This window comes from Notechis scutatus, chromosome 2 (genome assembly GCF_049901735.1).
Source record: "Notechis scutatus isolate UNSWTSFEM ecotype Mainland chromosome 2, rNotScu1.2, whole genome shotgun sequence".
In the NCBI taxonomy this organism is placed as follows: domain Eukaryota; kingdom Metazoa; phylum Chordata; class Lepidosauria; order Squamata; family Elapidae; genus Notechis; species Notechis scutatus.
Genome location: NC_142010.1, coordinates 227160813 through 227179127, shown reverse-complemented (window position 1 = coordinate 227179127; position 18315 = coordinate 227160813). Strand labels below are relative to the sequence as shown.

At 35.0% G+C, this 18315-nt stretch overlaps 1 long non-coding RNA gene across 2 annotated transcripts in view; it reads right to left on the bottom strand.

Annotated features, from left to right (window-relative positions):
• LOC113414441 (uncharacterized) overlaps nucleotides 1-18315 on the bottom strand; it is a 101473-nt gene that overhangs the window by 64678 nt on the left and 18480 nt on the right. For both annotated transcript variants that reach the window (XR_015747363.1, XR_015747362.1), the window contains exon 2: nucleotides 15675-15719. This is a non-coding gene — a long non-coding RNA (uncharacterized LOC113414441). The remainder of the gene's footprint in view (nucleotides 1-15674; nucleotides 15720-18315) is intronic.

Sequence of the window (18315 nt, the reverse complement as noted above, 5' to 3'; positions counted from 1 at the left end):
ATTTGTGCAGCTAGTTTATAAACTCCAGCTGATTCTGCATGTTGATGTATGCACAGCCATTTTGCTCATCCACTCTGCTTCCCATGCAGAAACAGTGAATATTGAGCAATGACAAATTATGTACTCTCCCATTAGTTAACTGGCAATAGCAAATGTAGTTTGTTTTCTGTCTGCTTTGAGCATTCCAAGATCAGCAGGGATAGAGGCATTGCTGTGTAGAAGTGGTTCTTCCAATTCTATCCATATCATTTTTCATGATTTTATGCTTCTGCACCAATTCAAAGTTATCCGTGATCAGTTTAGTTCCTGTAAGTATCAGGAGAGAATGCCTTATTATAATGTATAATAAATGACAGAAATTACATTAAGGGCAGCATAAGAGAGAAGGAGAGGAAAAATATATCTATTTGGTTAAGATTTTTTTTACTTCTTTTTTCCTTTACAAATTTAGGCCTAAGTGATATTGCTAGCATTTTGGGAATGTTTTCTAATCATAAATGTTTTCAGAAATGTTTTCAGAAATCATAATGATAAATCAGTCTTTGCAAGCTGCTTTATCTATGCAGTGTCACAGCTAGGGGAAGGAAGAACAGATGAGAAAAGCTGGTTTTAATTAAGAAAATAGAATAGAGCAAAAATAGAATTAAAAAACCTAATATTTTTCTATTACTAAAAAAACAACAATATAAAACCAAACCCAAAATGTAAAGCTGGAAAAGCCAATCAGAGATGTTCTATGTAATTTAGTCTTAAGCCAATAATATTTTTGACATTAATTGGATGTTAACATTTAGAACTCCATAGTTGATACACAACTTGATAAGAGACTGAACCAAAGAACATCTGTCACATTTCATTTTTAAGACCAATTCTGTGTGCTGAGTCATTTTAAATTAAATGTTATTTTGTACTCAACACATCCAAGAATTTTGCAATTGTGTGATCATAGACAAACTTAGAAAACTAAGCTAGTAAAGAAGACAATTCAAAAGACATTGATTCAGCAGAATAAGTATTCATTTTCATTGAGTGGAGCAGGTGTGGCTTTGATTATTTTCTGCCCATGCTTTCTATATTTTTCTAGCAATCAGCTGTATTTTTGACAAATTTACCCTAAATACTTAGTTTGTACATTGATTTGGAATCTATATATACTTAACACATCATTCATAGCTAAATGGAAACTTTAGATTTTTTCTCCCTATCAACTAGTACTAGTTGAAACACAATATATTTTCAGTCAATTTGGTATTGTAGTCTAGTGAAGTAGCAACTGTGTATTTCATTTACATTGGCAGGCAGTTTATGCAAATAAGGTTTTGGTTTCCATAATCACCTTTTATAAATGGGATTAGTCATTTGGGAGAGGGTGTAATTTTAGATTCCATATTTCTAGTTTAGTCATACCTACAGTGGATATAGAAAGTCTACATACCTCTGTTAAATGACATGTTTTTCAGATGTATACAAATCAGACCAAGATAAATCACTTCAGAATTCTTTCCACCTTTAATATAACATACAAGCTGTACAATTCAATTGAAAAACAAACTGAAATCTTTTAAAGTTCACAGTCTCTTATAAGTAGGGAAGTGCCATGTTCAGAATTAACTGAACACATTCAAGCAGATGTTGCATAGTAGTCAGTACATACCTGCCACCAATTAAAGTGACTTTAATTTTCAAGCCCACATATTCTGGTAGGATTTGTCTGACATTTACTCAATTGCCTCTTACAGCAAAAACCATAGTCTGCAAAGAGTTTACAAAACAACTTTATTGTTGAAAGCTATAAGGAGAAGGATACTAAAAATAATTCCAATGCATTGAATATACCATGGAGCACAATGAACAAGTAGAGAAAATATGGCACAACAGTGACATTACCAAGAATTAGATGTTCCACCAAAAGTGATGAAAAAACCAGGATGGAAATTGGTCCAAGACTTTGCTAAGAGGCCTTTGACAACATTAAAGGAACTGTAGAAATTTCTGGCAAGTACTGGTTGTGAACTACATGTGATAACAATGTCCCGTCTTCTTTATATATCAGGCAGTTGAGTAGGGTTAGAGTTAGAAAAACATCCAAGCCTAGATACATTTTGCAAAAATCTACATCAGGTTTGACAAAAGAACATGGGAAAATGTCTTGTGGTTTGATGAGACAGCACTGTGCATCACCAAAAGTATACCATACCCATAGTGAAGCTTGGTGATGGCGGAAGTATGCTTTGGGACTGCTTTTCTTCAGCTGAAACTGGAACATAGACAAAATAGAGGGAATTATGAACAGCTCCAAATATTAGTCAACTCTGGCACAAAATGTTAAGGCTTCTACCAAAATGCTGAAGAAAGGTGAAGGAATTTCACCTTTCAACATGACAATGACCCAAAGCATATCTCCAAATTAACAAAAAAAAATGACTTCACCAGAAGAAGGTCAAACTTTTGGAATGGCCCTGCCAGAGCCAAAACTTCATTCCAATTGAAAAATCTGTGGATTGACCTGAAGGGGGTTGTGAACATGATATGCCCTTGCAATCTGACAGATTTGGAGCGCTTTTACAAGGATGAGCGAGCAAAGATTCCCAAGGCAAGATTGTACCATGCTGATAGGCTCCTATCCCTAAAGACTGAATGCTGTCATAAAATCAAAAGGTGTTTCAACAAAGTATCAGTTTAAAGGTGTGCATCTGTATGCAACCACATTATTGTATGTTTTTATTGCTATTTTCCCTCTAAAATATTTCAGTTTTTCAATTGAATTGTATAGCTTACATGTTATATTAAAGATGGAAATAATTCTGAAGTGATTTACCTTGGTCTAATTTTTTTTACATTTTAAAAAACTGACATTTTAACAGTGTGTAGACTTTTTATGTGTAAGTTATGAAAAGTGTTTAGATAGGAACAGAAATTGATTTCTTTACAAAATTCTAAAAACAACAAATCATTCTAACACCAGGTCTCTAGATGTTGCTATATAACAACTCTAGATGTTGCTATATAGAAACTATATCACAAGTGACACTTTAGGACAATTTGAACTTAGTAAAATATCTTTCTACCAAGTTTAAAAATTTGATTGATGATTTGTAGGACTTTCTGAATGTACTACACTTACTCATTCAGTAATGAAAACAAAAGCCATTTATTCAACACTAACTTGCTACTTGCTTTCTATCTATCATTTTTCTCCTGACAGTCTCAGATAGACATTGTATCTCACTATTTTGTTAACAGAACATGAACTTATCAAAAATGTACCAGGTTATTTCATTGATGCTATTGATTTTCTGTTTCTTTTTTTCTTTAAGACAGTAACATAGTTTCTAGAACACTAATTGAACCTATGTGTTATCATTTTCTTATGCATAATAATAGCATTTAATATATGTTTATATATTAGGTCCCTTGGTAATGCTTTTGGGAACAGTGTTTCCAAATGTTAGATATACAAAATGGATAATGGATTATGAAATGGATAATTAATTATGGAATCCACCTCTATTTAAATACAATAACATCAAGATTTAAGTATTAGTTTAGTGGAGGAGCTGGTCATAAATGACCTTTTGAAATTTTCTAAAAAATCTGTGAGCAGATAAACTGGGTGGACAGTTTTTCTGGGAGAAGATGAAATTTTCCAATAATTTATCAAGACAAGATTAAATAGCCTTACTATTCAAAAAGTTCAATAGGAAAAAGTCCCTCATGTTGTCTTTCTGTGACAAGGCAAGAAGACTGTGAACTGCTGGGGAAATAGCTCAACAGTGAAAGAGAAGGCTTTGCACATACCCTTTGTCTACTTCCTAAATAATTAAATGCAGGGTCAAACCATTCCTCCTATAGAGTTTCTTCAAAAGTCTTCCCTCCTTTGAAAATGTAAAGCAAATTCTCTTTCAACAATTTGAATAAAAACTAGTAGAAAACTGTGTGGAGCAATTTTCAGCCTACACCTAGTCATAATAGCAATATTTTTTTTGTTATAATAATTTGCTCGTGAGATATTACTACATGATCTTTCACACATGAATAAAACTCAGGATGATGACTTTATTTGCTTATCCAATGAAAAGAAATAAATTGAAAAATTGTTCTAACTCATAGAGGTCTGATTACTATGACTTCATTATGTCTTTCTCAAGAAACCAGTTTTTTTAATCACTAGGTTATCTGTTCCCTAACCCTATTCCCCAGTCTAATTTCATCATTTTAGGGCAAAAATAAAAATACATATCTCCTGTTAATACAGTACGTATTCCCACTAGTCAGTGAAGGCAACCATCTTTTTATCATGACTAATTTATACTATGTTTGACATTACTTAAGACTCAATGGGACAGTTTGCTGCAGGCTGATCTGCACTATTCTTCAGCATCAATCAATGTTTAACCAAAGTAGCGCCTCATGTAGCATTGTTTATCCACCATCAAATAGTGCCTTCATTTACATATTATTTTGTTAGCTTTTCTTTCAGTTTATATTTATAAATTCTTGTTAGTATTACATCGAAGGCCAAGACTGAGTATATTCAATTAACTGTTTTTTGTGCTCCTGTGCTGACCCAGATTTGGTAGGAGATGTCTTTTAAGCATCAGTTCAATATCAAATATAATTTACATGGAGTTTTTGTATGAATAAAATGGTTGTTGTTTTCTCCATTACCTAAGAAAGAAAATTGTATCGTGTCAGATCTGGATCATGCATACCTCAAAAAACCTTCATGCAGACAGCTTGTCCTTTCTGTAACTCCACCATTCTATCACTATAACATGACAAAAAATACTTAAAAGGGGGAATATTCAGAGATATATCTGCCTTGAAAGTAGCCCAGGTTGAATTGTCAAACATCAGAAGTTGACCACATGAAATGTTTTATGACCTATTATATATCATAAATGCTTTATGATAATTTGTATATCATAAAAATTAAAGTTTGTCAGATTTTGGACACATTCTATATATTTAGCTCATCTGAGGTCCTTTGGTTCAAATATTCTTGCTATATGAAGCACTGTTTTACCCCATTAAAGGGGTAAACATGAACATTTTAGTAGTATATAGATAGATTTTAATCTATCAATTGCTGCTAAACATCTTTAATCACCTTACTTTTTAAAGTGTGCTTCCTTTTTAAAAGCACCAGTGCATATTCTGTAATTACTACGCTAGTCTTTCTTAGTGAGGCAGTCATCTCTACCAGATTTTGAGAGGTATAAAAAGGAAGCAAATGATAATTATTCAATCACTGGCAAAATGGCAAAATAACTTCATTAGTAGTGACTTGTAAATAAAATATCTTGGATTGGTTTTGGATGGGGACAATATAGTATAATTCAACTTCATTTTCAATTAATGCAACTAATATATTTCAATTAATGAAACATAATGGTGAGACTTGCAATATGTTTGATAATTTTATTTTTTATTATATCAAAAATAATTTTGTAGCAACTAGGAACCTTAAATTATGAACTCTAGTGTATACTAAAATGGAAGTCTGCTTGTCATAGTTATTTATTTGTCACTGGGAAATTGTAGATATTGTTGTCATTATCACTGAGTAGTAAGAAAATAAGCTAACTAATTCCACCAGCTTGTAAATTTATAGGAATATTTGGGATTATTTTTAATAATGAATGAAAATGATGAATTACATATTATATTAGTACCCACTACCCTATTCCAAAATAGATTACTGTTGTTGTTATTATTATTTATATTAATTACATTTCCTGACTGCATTAGAGGAACAAATCAAATCAACAAAGACGCATGTCTGATGAGAAGAATGTTTGAAGAAGAAAGATTTTTGGTTAATCAATAATGCACATTAACTACAGTTCATTAAATTCTCATGATTCTTCATGTTGCCAAAGTGTTCCATCATAGTTAATTTATTTCCTGAAAGAGAGTTAGTTCTACCCACTTATCATCTTCTGCTAACATTTCAAAAAGATATCAAGAAAATCATAAGCAAAGATTGATATTACAGTAACAATATTTATCTAAAGAATATCAAGTATATATAATATAAAGATCAAAAATAATAGTCCTGGGATTCAAATCCTCTTGTAAGGAAGGAAGGAAGGAAGGAAGGAAGGAAGGAAGGAAGGGAAGGAAGGAAGGAAGGAAGGAAGGAAGGAAGGAAGGAAGGAAGGAAGGAAGGAAGGAAAGAAAGAAAGAAAGAAAGAAAGAAAGAAAGAAAGAAAGAAAGAAAGAAAGAAAGAAAGAAAGAAAGAATTTTATTTGATTCTCAAATTGTTAGTAAATGCATTAGATTTACAGATCCGTGTAAATCATACTGGCTTCTATTTGTTCAATATTCAGTATATTGTAATCTGATTTGGATTACACTGTATAATCCTGTTTATATTGTCTGGAGCTAAAACAGGAGCTTGTAGTTCTTTATGACAATAAGTTTATTCAGTATTATTTACATACACACATACACACCCACACCCACCCACAATGAAACATGTCCATTATCAGGGTAGTCTTATAACAAAAGTTTAAAAGTAAGAAAATAACTTATTGTTTACATAATTTGCATAATTTATATGTAAATAGTGGAGATCAAGAGGAAGTGATAGATATTATTTCCATAGCTGAAAATAATTCATAAAATGTGTTCATGTTTATGCACATAGATAGTCATCCTGGTCAGGATTGTTCTATAACACATTGTTTTAAAAATAACATGTACATAAGACCAAAATAAATGATGGGTGATTTGATAAATGTGAAAAGTTTAAAGATTTGGAAAAAAACACGTTTAACCAAAGTCTACATAATTGTCCTGAAAATACAGAGCTTTTATCTATAGAAGTTTTTGCAAGAAAGCTTTCCTCTGCATATGCATCTTTCTAGCTTGCTGGCATAGATTTCTTTGATAAAGATTTCCAGAATTTCAAATCCTGTTTTTTCTCTGTGTCCTCATATTAAATATTTATCTCACTTTTCAAAAAGTATTGTATCTCACAATGTCCTAAATGATTAGAAAATGTAATATAAGCTTGCGAGTTTATAAATAGAAACCCAAGAGTCACACATGGAAATGAAGGCAAAGAAAACCATACAATTTTGGGGGTGTTAAATCTCTGCTTGATGACTTTTTTCTACAGTCTGTAGTCCCAGTTTTTTTTTTTTTTTTTTCTGGCAGAGCAATTTAAAATCAATTGCATCATTTATCATTTGCCCTTGCTACTCATTACAAAGAGCATTTTTAAAGAACTTCTAAAGTTTCTTGTTCATAGGCAAGATGTAACAATTTATTAATTAAATTTGTTATATTACAAATAAATTAGATTAAATTTTAAACAAGCTGAATTTAATTAACTAATAGAGTGTGATTCAAGGTTGATTTTGGATGAACCTTTAATTCAGTTATTGCAATCAAGTACTTCTTCCTGCCTTAATTATCATCAATATATTCTTTGTCAGCTTTCTCAAAGTTATGACTTTGGTATCTGTTAAAACTGTAGCCATCATAGAATTCTGCCATTTGTAGTCCAACACATCTAGAAGCATTATTGAAGGGGGGAGGAGTCTATTTTATATTATCACTGGCTGTTTTCTGCCATCAGTTGGTGAGCTACATTTTTCCTGATCACATATATTACACAAATTCATAATTTAAACAGCTTGCCTGAATTAAGTTTGATAAAATGATATTTATTATTTTAATAAAACAAAAATTCATATGTTATTGATTAGTCACAGATGGGTAGTTGCAGAAGCTGAGTAATTATACTTTATCTATCTTTATCTTTAACTATACTTTATCTAAGTGCATCTAATAAGAACTTGGCAGAAGCAAGATTAGATTTCAATGACCTGACACAAATAAGACAAGATTACTGCAACTTGAATGCTTGTTTCAGGCATTAAATGATTATCATTACATAAAGAAAGAACATTTCATTCAACAATTTTCAGGTATTAAGTTAACATTCAGTTAGGAAACATTGCAGGAGAAAGCCATTCTTACATTCTTGAGGCCTTCAGGTGGTTATTGCCAATCTGAGATAAGAGCATGTTCCATTGTTATCAGTTGCAAACTTCAGTGGTACCATTCCTCTACTTCCATCAGGCACAACTCACAATTACTTTCTGGCCCCAGGAAGATGTAATTATAAGTATTTATTATTCTGGTATGTTTGTTAATATCCCCAGTCAAACAGCTTTTAGCAGAATATACATAGGAAGACAAGTAGCAAGTCCAAGCACATTCCACAACTTATTGTTAATGTACCTCTGTACATAAACAAATCTTCTCCTTGTGCTCAAACATGCAAGAGTTGGCTGTCAAAACTTGGATGAAATAGTCTTCTGCTCAACGTATGTGGATTTCAGCTCCTATAACTTCTCAACCACAAATGGCTGTTGTTGAGATCTCTAAAAGTTGTTTCATATATCTGGAACTATGGGAAATAGTATGAACTTGCCTGATCATTCCCCAAATGTGTGAAACCAATGAGTTTTTTAAATGGAGCTTCTGTAAACTGGAGTTTAAAGGTTTTGACAATGGAGTACATCTACATGGAAGGAAGCATGCAGTGGGGCACCCAAGGTTCTATCTTAAACCCAGTATTCTTCAACATCTTCATAAAGGATTTAGATGAGGGGATAGAATGGGAACTCATCAATATTTTCAGATGACACCAAGCTGGCAGAATGGCCAACACTGCAGAAGATAGGCTCAAGATACAGAAGGATCTTGACAGACTAGAACTTTGGGCTCTATCTAACAAAATGAAATTCAGTTGTGAGAAAAGTAAGATTTTACACTTAGGCAATAAAAAGCAAATGTACAGGTATAGTTTAGGTGGTACCTGGCTCAATAGCAGTAATTTCAAGAGTTATGTAAGAATCCTAGTGGACAATCACTTAAATATGAGGAAACAGTGTGCGGCAGCCGCCAAAAAAGCCAACAGAGTTCTAAGGTGTATTAACAGAGGGATAGAATCAAGATCATGTGTAGTATTAACACCACTTTATAATTCCTTGGTAAGACCAGAGGTGATATTCAGCAGGTTCTGGCCAGTTCTGGAGAACCGGTAGCAGAAATTTTGAATAGTTTGGAGAATCGGTGGTAACCTTCCCCAGGGGTAGGAATGGAGATTTTACAGTATCCCTTCCCTGCCATGCCCACCAAGCCACACCCACCAAGCCATGCCATGCCCACCAAGCCACACCCACAGAACCAGTAGTAAAAATATTTGAATCCCACCACTGGGTAAGACCACACTTGGAATATTGCATCCAGTTTTGGTCACCATGATATAAAAAAGATTTTGAGATCTAAAAAGAATGCAGAGAAGAGCAACAAAAATGATTGTGCAGGCTAAAGCATTTGAGAAATGGTTGCAGGAATTGGGTATTTCTAATGAAAAAAGGACTAGGGGTGAAGAAGAAGAGAGGGTCAACCTATTCTCCAGAGCACCTGAAGACAGGACAAGAAGCAATGTATGGAAACTAATCAAAGAGAGAACCAACCTAGAACAATTAACTAGTGGAACAGCTTGCCACCAGTAGTTGTGGGTGCCTCATCCCTAGAGATTTTTAAGAAGAGATTGGACACGCAATTGTCTAAAATGGTATAACGTTTTCTGTTTCAGCAGTGGGTTGGAATAGAAACCTCCAAGGTCCCTTCCAACTCTGTTATTCTGTTATTTTAAAAATAGGCTAATGTAACTCATATATGAATACAGTTGCTAGTGATCACTTATTGAGCATTTATAGCCCATTTATTTTCCCATACTTCCCATTAATGATTTTCATTTTAAAGGCATGTGACATAACTTTTACATATCTGTAATTCAAATCCCATCCTTTTCTTCTTGTGCTGTTGAGGTCAATTTTCAGATCAGAATGCAATGCAAAATTTACTTGCAATTAATGTTTAGGACAATATATTTGGCTGAAAATTCTTAGGAAGGTAAAAATGTGATATTTCTGAAATTTTGAGCACCACCCATTATAATAAGTAAACAATTGCTCTAGGAAGATCATCTAAGTAGTCCCATGAGTAGATGCATTTTTCTATTAAATTAATAAAGAGAGAGCTTTGCATCCTTTAAATAGAGCCTTTGGCCTTCCTTTCTATAAGCCTTATTTTTCCTTATTTCATGGTACTTCATAAACTTTGTTCTTCTTTCATCTTCTTCAAGATTAAAATAAAGACACGAAATGCAGCATAAACTCCATTTTTGCACTGAAAGAATATATGAGGGAGACCTACCCTAAGAATTGTGTGTGTGTGTGTGTGTGTGTGTGTGTGTGTGTGTATGTATGTGTATATTCACATGTTCACCATGGAAACGGAAACAAACAAACAACTACCATTCCTAGATGTACTAATCTACAAAAAAACAGATGGCACACTAGGACACACCGTATACCAGAAGAAAACACACACTAACCGCTACCTCAACGCCCAATCCCACCACCACCCAGCACAGATAAACTCCGTGGCTAAAACACTAATTACCAGAACCAAACGCCTGGCAGACAAGACACACATTAAGACTGAACTATGCACCCTGACTAAAGTACTGACAGCCAACGGCTTCCACAAAAGCAAAATCACCAGCTTGATCCACAAAAACACACTGAAACATAATAGAGACCCAGAAGATGAACAGACCTATGGAACAGCTGTCCTGCCCTACATAAGAGGTACTACAGACAAAATTAGTAAGGTACTACACAGATATCACATCAAGACTGCCTTCAAAACAGACAGAAAAATAGCAGCCATCCTTAGCAACCCCAAAGATAAAATTGACCTGGAAAACCAAGGCATATACGAAGTCCCCTGTGCATCATGCCCAGCCACATACATTGGACAGACCAATAGAAGAATAAGAATAACCCACCTGGATGAACACAAAAATGCAGTCAAAAAGCTGGAACACACTTCCTCACTAGTCCAACACATGGAAGCCACAGGTCATAGCATCAACTTCAATGGCACCAAAACCCTAGCCACTATAGAAAACCCTAGCCACAGAATCATCAGAGAAGCCATGGAGATTGAAAAAAGTCCAGAAAGCATGTATAGAAGAGATGATTCCACCAGGCTGTCAATCATTTGGAAGCCTGCACTCACAAACAAAAAAATATCCACACCACAAGGCAGACAAACACCTGGGCACAAACAGATCCCCCCTGATACCTCCAGCTCAAACACACCCCAACCAGGCACCCAGATGAAACCCAGCTTCCTAACTAATGATAGCCGTCCATTTACCCGAAGCCAAGCTGCACTAAAAGCCTCCAATAAAGTAACACAATGCTGCCAGCCAATCAAGATACAAAAAGAGCCAAAAAACAGACAGAAGATATTAGAGACACCAATCAAGCAGAACACAGCAAACTCCGAGACCAATAAACACAGACCAAGACTCCCAACCAATCAGGATGAAGAAAAAACTATTCTGGCACAGCAATAGGCTGCCCCAAATTTAAATCTGAAACCACTGTAAAAGTCTGACTCACAGACAAACACTATACAGAAGCCTGATGATGGCAGATGAGATTCTGCTGAAACGTTGCTACAACTTTAAAAGCACAACTACAATGACGTGGGAAAATACCGAACAAAGCCGCTCACTTCATACATGTAAGTACCCGTGAAAACTTAAGAAAAACACACACACACACACACACACACACACACACACACACACACACACACACATATATATATATATATATATATATATATATATATATATATATATATATATATATGGATCTTTGGTTATTCAGGGTTTTCTCGCGTAAGATTCAAAGTATCTAGGCAGCGTTTGATGAAGTCTCATTCATCATCTTCAGGCTTGCTTCTTCGAGCTCTGTGCTTCTCAGAGTGATGTGAGCTTTCAGCTGCTTCTTCCTTCTAACTGCCAGTGGGGTGTGACTTGACTGGGTGGGGGCTGGCTGCGTTCGATTGGGTGGGGTGTGTTCTCATTGGTTGGAGGCTTGGCTGTGTTCTGATACACAAGGGCTCAGTGTTCTGATTGGCTGGAGCGTGTTTCACAGCACAAGGGGGATGCACAGCAATAAATCTCAGCCAATCAGACACACCCATTACCCAAGCTGTTACTCAGAACACAGCCAAGCCTCATCCAATGAGATCAAAACACAAACGACCCAGGAGATTACAACGCAAGACCCAGGATACCACAACAAAAGAACTCACAAGCCCATCACACAACCCATTACCCAAGCCGTTAAAACACAAGAGGCTAACGACCCAGGAGATGACAGCACAAGATCCAGGATATCTCTACAACAAAAGGCCATTACACAGCCCATTATACCAACATCAACTCCATCAACCAATCAAGAGGCTGCAGCACAGCCAACCAGCCCAGCACACCATCCCCCACCACTTGTATATATAGAGATGGCAGCTCCGGTCACACACTGCTTGCACTGGCACTAAGCCGAAAGCACCAGCCTGAAGATGGCGAGTGGGACCTCGCCGAAACGTGCTAGATACTTGCCTACGGGGAAAACCGAATAACAAAGATACATATATATATATATCTATATATATATATAATATATATATATATATATAGATCCATATATATAAAATACCCGTACTTGAGAACCTCAAAAACACACACACACACACACACACACATATATAACATATATATATATATATATATATATATATATATATATATATATATATATATATATATATATATATATATATATATATATATAAAATTAAGTTTTCGCAGGTTCTTACATGTATGGTATTTGGCTTTGTTCGGGTATTTTTCCCATGTCATTATAGTTGTGCTTTTAAAAGTTGTAGCAACGTTTGGCAGAATCTCATCTGCCATCATCAGGCTTCTGTCTGACGAACACAATACAGAAGCCCCAAATTTAAATCTGAAACACTGTAAAGTCGACTCACAGAAGCCTGATGATGGCAGATGAGATTCTGCAAAACGTTGCTACAACTTTAAAAGCACAAACTACAATGACATGGGAAAATACCCGAACAAAGCTGAATACGTTTTGTGTTCTGGGGAACAGAATGTGAATGTTTCAGTGTTCTCTATAGAGAACAATAGAAAATTGAAATGTATTCCCTGGTGCTTTTTAGGACTACAAAAATAGGATTTATAGCTATTATTCAACCTATAAAAAAATTGGCCATGGAGATTATTTCTGAAAAATCAAAGCTACAGTTGAGACACATTTTCAGTGTGGTATATCTATAAAAGAGAGACTGAAGTAAACCAATCAAGAACAAACAACAATAGATTCACAACCCATAAACAATATGGAGGTTATCTATATCTGAATATTTCATTGATAGTTCTACAACTTTTTGTACCTTCCCAGATTATTTATTCTCTTTCTACTTTTTAAGACAGACTACCGGACCTTCTGGCTCAGTGGCTAAGACACTGAGCTTGTCGACCAGGAAGATCATCAGTTCAGCAGTTCAAATCCCTAGCACTGAGTAACAGAGTGAGCTCCCATTACTTGTCCCAGCTTCTGCTAACCTAGCAGTTTGAACGCATGTAAAAATGCAAGTAGAAAAATAGGGACTACTTTGGTGGGAAGATAGCAACATTCTGTGTGCCTTCAGCATTTAGTCATGCCAGTCACATGACCACAGAGACTGCTGGCTTGGACAGCTCTGGCTCTTCAGCTTTGAAATGGAAATGAGCACTCCCCCCTAGAGCCGGAAGCAACTAGCACATATGTGCAATGAGAACTTTTACCTTTACATTACCCCAATATTTTACGTAACTCCAGTTCTAATATCTTGATGGTTCAATTGTTTCTATCAAGAAGTTCTTTACCTCTTCTATAACCTCTACTATTCCAAATGCTCTGCACTGCAAGAATTTCTTCTGTTCTGCTTCTGACTCCTTCCAGCTACAGACTTGCACAACTTAACGTTCAAGTTAACTACTACCTTGACCTTCTCGCAAGCCTTTTGCTACTTGCAGCAGACTTTATTATTTTTCAATTTTATGATACCTTTTTGGGTTACACCAGTTCAGCCTGAAAAGGAAAGGACAACACATTTGAAGACAATGTTACAACTGTTGAATCCTAAGTTCCCCATAGTTAATTTCAAGGGCAGTCCTGGCCACAAAAATCATTAAGCAATAGTACTATAGCACCCCCTGATGGGACATAGAATGATTAGCTCTCATCAAAATGAAGGAAATGAGATGAAAATATGTCCAACTCTAACAAGACAACATAGAATATGTCCCAAAATTTGGGATTTAGTACACACAAAACATAACTTCATAAATTCAATTCTTCCTAATTTGCTTTATTTCTGTAAAAAAAAAATATTTCCAATTTATAAATGGGCTGGAAGCCTCTGAGAATTGGGTGGCAGCAATGACTGGTGACCCATCTCATTTTATTACGTTTTTATGACAAGTGAATAAAATGAAAGATGCTTCAGAAACCCATGATATTTTCATTTCTTTTACTCATCAGCCAAGTATTTTTCTTTTTGTCTCTTGTTATAACCATATAAATACATAGCACTGGATAGATTTTGTAATAACTCCAAACCAATGTTGCCGCAGTTTGTGAAAATACAGCTTCCATGGAATATATGTAAATCACTTCCAGACAAAAGCCCTCTTCAGGCAAGCTTAAATCTTCTTTGCTCATGTGCAGCAGAACTGGCCTCGGGAAATCATTGTATTGTCTTCTTTTCTAAACAATTTTGGAAGTAGAAAATTCTTGGCTTTAGCACAGTAACAGATGATACTTCTGCAACCAAAGAATTGGATTGATTATAGTGAGATTTAAGATTGATAATAGATAGATCTATGTTATGACATCCATTGTTTTAGTGCTTGGTGATAGAAGAATGCTTTCTTAAATGGATCATTGTATAAAATATTGACCTCAAGGACTTCATTATTCAAGTTGGTGAGACAGCCACTACTTAACAGTAATAAACTGTTTCTCTGTTACATTGAGAATACTTCAGAAAATATAAGAGTTGTCAAATATCCTGAAAATCCTGTCTTTATAGTACACATGACACTAAAGCTATCGCAGTATTTCCTGCTAATAAAAGCTGGATGTGAAGGATATCACATGAGCTGACAAGAAACTAAGAAAAATGATACTTGGGTCCAAGGAAAGAAAGACACAGGCCAATGACCTTGGGAAGTTTTACTAGATATAGTTGTTTCTGCTGTGGAGGAAAAATAACTTGGTAATGTCACAATGACATGAAACTAAATATATACATTTCAGAACAATATTAAACTATATAAATGCATGCTTTTGAGATTAAATTATACTGAATAGTCAAGAGTCATGGTCATATTTCTTTAAAAATGGGAATGATCTTTAAAGGGAACTATTGTAAATTGTCATTTTTGGCTTAATCAGCTCATACCTATAAGTACATTTTCTTACAATAATTCTGTTCTTCCATTCATGTAAACAACAATTAAGTAGAAATCTTCTAATTTAATTATTCTTTCCCATTTTCACTAAAATGAAAATTAGGGTTCCAGCATTGGAATGAGACAAAGTATGAAACTAATGCCAAATCCTTATATACAAAACCAGAAAGTATAGTTAAATGAATATTTATTAGGTTGCTTAGGGGAAGAGCAGACTGTGTGTAAAGCCAAAAGACTTACCCAAATTCCAGTAACTTGAATTGAGATGCCATTGTTCAACATAATCTGAATGAAAGATCAAAAAGCTTTATATTTCAGACTTTGAAAGCACTAAGGGTACAATTCATTAGGAAAATTATACTCTTTATGAAATGATGGAAACTGCCTCAAACAGGACTCTTACATAACTCCATTAGACAAGGTAATGTCTCACTCAAGAAAAACTTGACTCCTGGTGGGACTATGGACCTATCTACCTAATCCCCTTGGAGGTGTGCTGAAATGATTTGTTGTGGTATTTTCCTAAGGTCATTTCTTCACTTCACTTCATTTCCTAGTTCCTTCTTAAAATCCCCACACACCAAATAATTATTAACTAGGTCCAATTCTATTTAACTATTAAGCTCACACAAGGTCATCGAAGCTCTGCTATGTACTAAGATAGCTGCATAAATCTAGCACAGAAAAAAATGGAATTGGATCTTACCTTATGTTATTAAGATTTTAAGAAATTTGCATTTTGCCAGGTTATTGTTTGGGTTTTGAGCCACGTTTTTCCTTTAATTATCAAATAGTATGCAAATAGAATATCAAATAGAATGGGAGGTAATAGTCTTGAGGATTTTTAAATAATGCATTTAGAGGTATAAAATTCAGTATGAAATCTTGTACTAAGGTAACATCTAAAATGTTCACTTAATTTTTATTCCGCTATCTAGTTCGGAAATCTACATGAAAGACATTCGTTATGCTTATTGATATTATATCAAGTCTATACGTAAAGGGAATACAACAATAAGTGGAAATAAGTGACTGTGTATATATGATCGATAGTTTGCTCATTAGTTTCTGAATAATGTAAAGTGAGCTTTAGAACTTTATAGCATGAATTTAATTGCCTGAAATTATGACTTAAGACTATCTGCATATATACTATTACTTTCTCATAGGACTAGACATTCAACTGATCTAGATTAAGCATGTTGAAGCAACCAGAGAAACATAATTATGATAAATACCTTGTTTTATTTAATATTTCTAATGTGATTAAAAAACCCTTCCTGATTAGAAAGGGGTATTGTACTTCCCTTGCTTAAAATAACGGCTGTGGCAGAGTGAAGTAGTTAGTTAGAAGAAAGTGGTTGGATCTGTGCCAAGGATGGGGATTTTTTTTTTAATGGAAGGCAAATGACTCAGCACAAGACTAAGACCAAATAGGCAAAAAAGGGGGAAAGCACTTGTAACACAGCGTATACATGCATTAGATATAGTGTATTAAAAAAAAGCAGGAGGGTATATATTATATAATTTATATTTAAGAACTAGAATACATCATACTCTTTATATGCCTTGTACACCTTTGACTTCTCACCAAGCCATGCAACAAACACCATCATAAAGTTTGCGGACGACACGACCATGATTGGTCTCATCTCCGGAGAGGATGACATGGCATATAGGGCAGAAGTAGAGAACCTGTCTATCTGGTGTTCACAGAACAATCTGTCACTGAATGTCCATAAAACCAAAGAACTGATTATGGACTTCAGGAAACATGGACAGGACCACACCCCAGTCATCATTAACGGAGAAGGAGTGGAAACTGTCCCTACGATCAGATTCCTTGGCATCCATATTTCAGCTGATATCTCCTGGTCCCCTAATACCAAGGCCATAGTGAAGAAGGCTCAGCAGCGGCTGCACTTCCTGTGGGTTCTCAGGAAGAACAATCTGGATAAGAAGCTGTTGCTGGATTTCTATAAAGCGTCTGTGGAGAGCACTCTGACATATTGTCTGGGTGTGTGGTATGCAGGCTCCAGAGTTGAGGACAGGAAAACTGTACAGAGGGTGATAAACACAGCTCAAAAGACCATTGGTTGCCCTCTGCCCTCCCTGGAAGATTTAGCCAGGTCCCACTGCCAAAGCAGAATCAAGGCCATTATAGAAGAACCCTCACACCCTGGCAATTATCTTTTTGACCTGCTGCCATCTGGACAGCGTTTTAGGTCAATAAAATCCCACACCACTAGACTAACAAATAGTTTCTTTCCCTGGGCCATCCGAACCACAAATAAACACAAAGTCACTACCTTATTAAGATGTGAAAAGATGTGAAATCTCAATACCCCATTCAGATGTATAATAACATATTACAGTACAATCCATGTATTATACTCTGCTAAGCATTACAGTCAGTGTTGGATGTATATTTTGTGTATATTCATAGATATTGTACTCTCAAATTGCAAATGGAGACATGGGTACTCTATTTTTCTCAAGTGCTTTGGTTTTATTGCATTGCGAACAGTTGCTGGAGTGCATCCACAGTTTCGTTGTACTTGTAGAATGATAATAAAGTTCTTCTAATTCTAATTCTAATTCTTAATTAATGTTTATGTTAATACAAGCTTCCTAATGTTGATTAACCATAAAGCATATTCCTAGACAGCTTGCAAGACTATAGAATCAACAGCATTTCCAAAACATGAATAGTGAATGATAGGTCACAAAAGAAGTTAAAACTCTGTTTATATACATTTATTAAACTGCACAATCTCTATATGGGCAAACATTTTATAAATGGAAGGAGAATACAGCTTTCTACCCCACAGAGTCACATTTCATTTGGCACATATCCCAGTGTTCTATTCAGATCAGATTT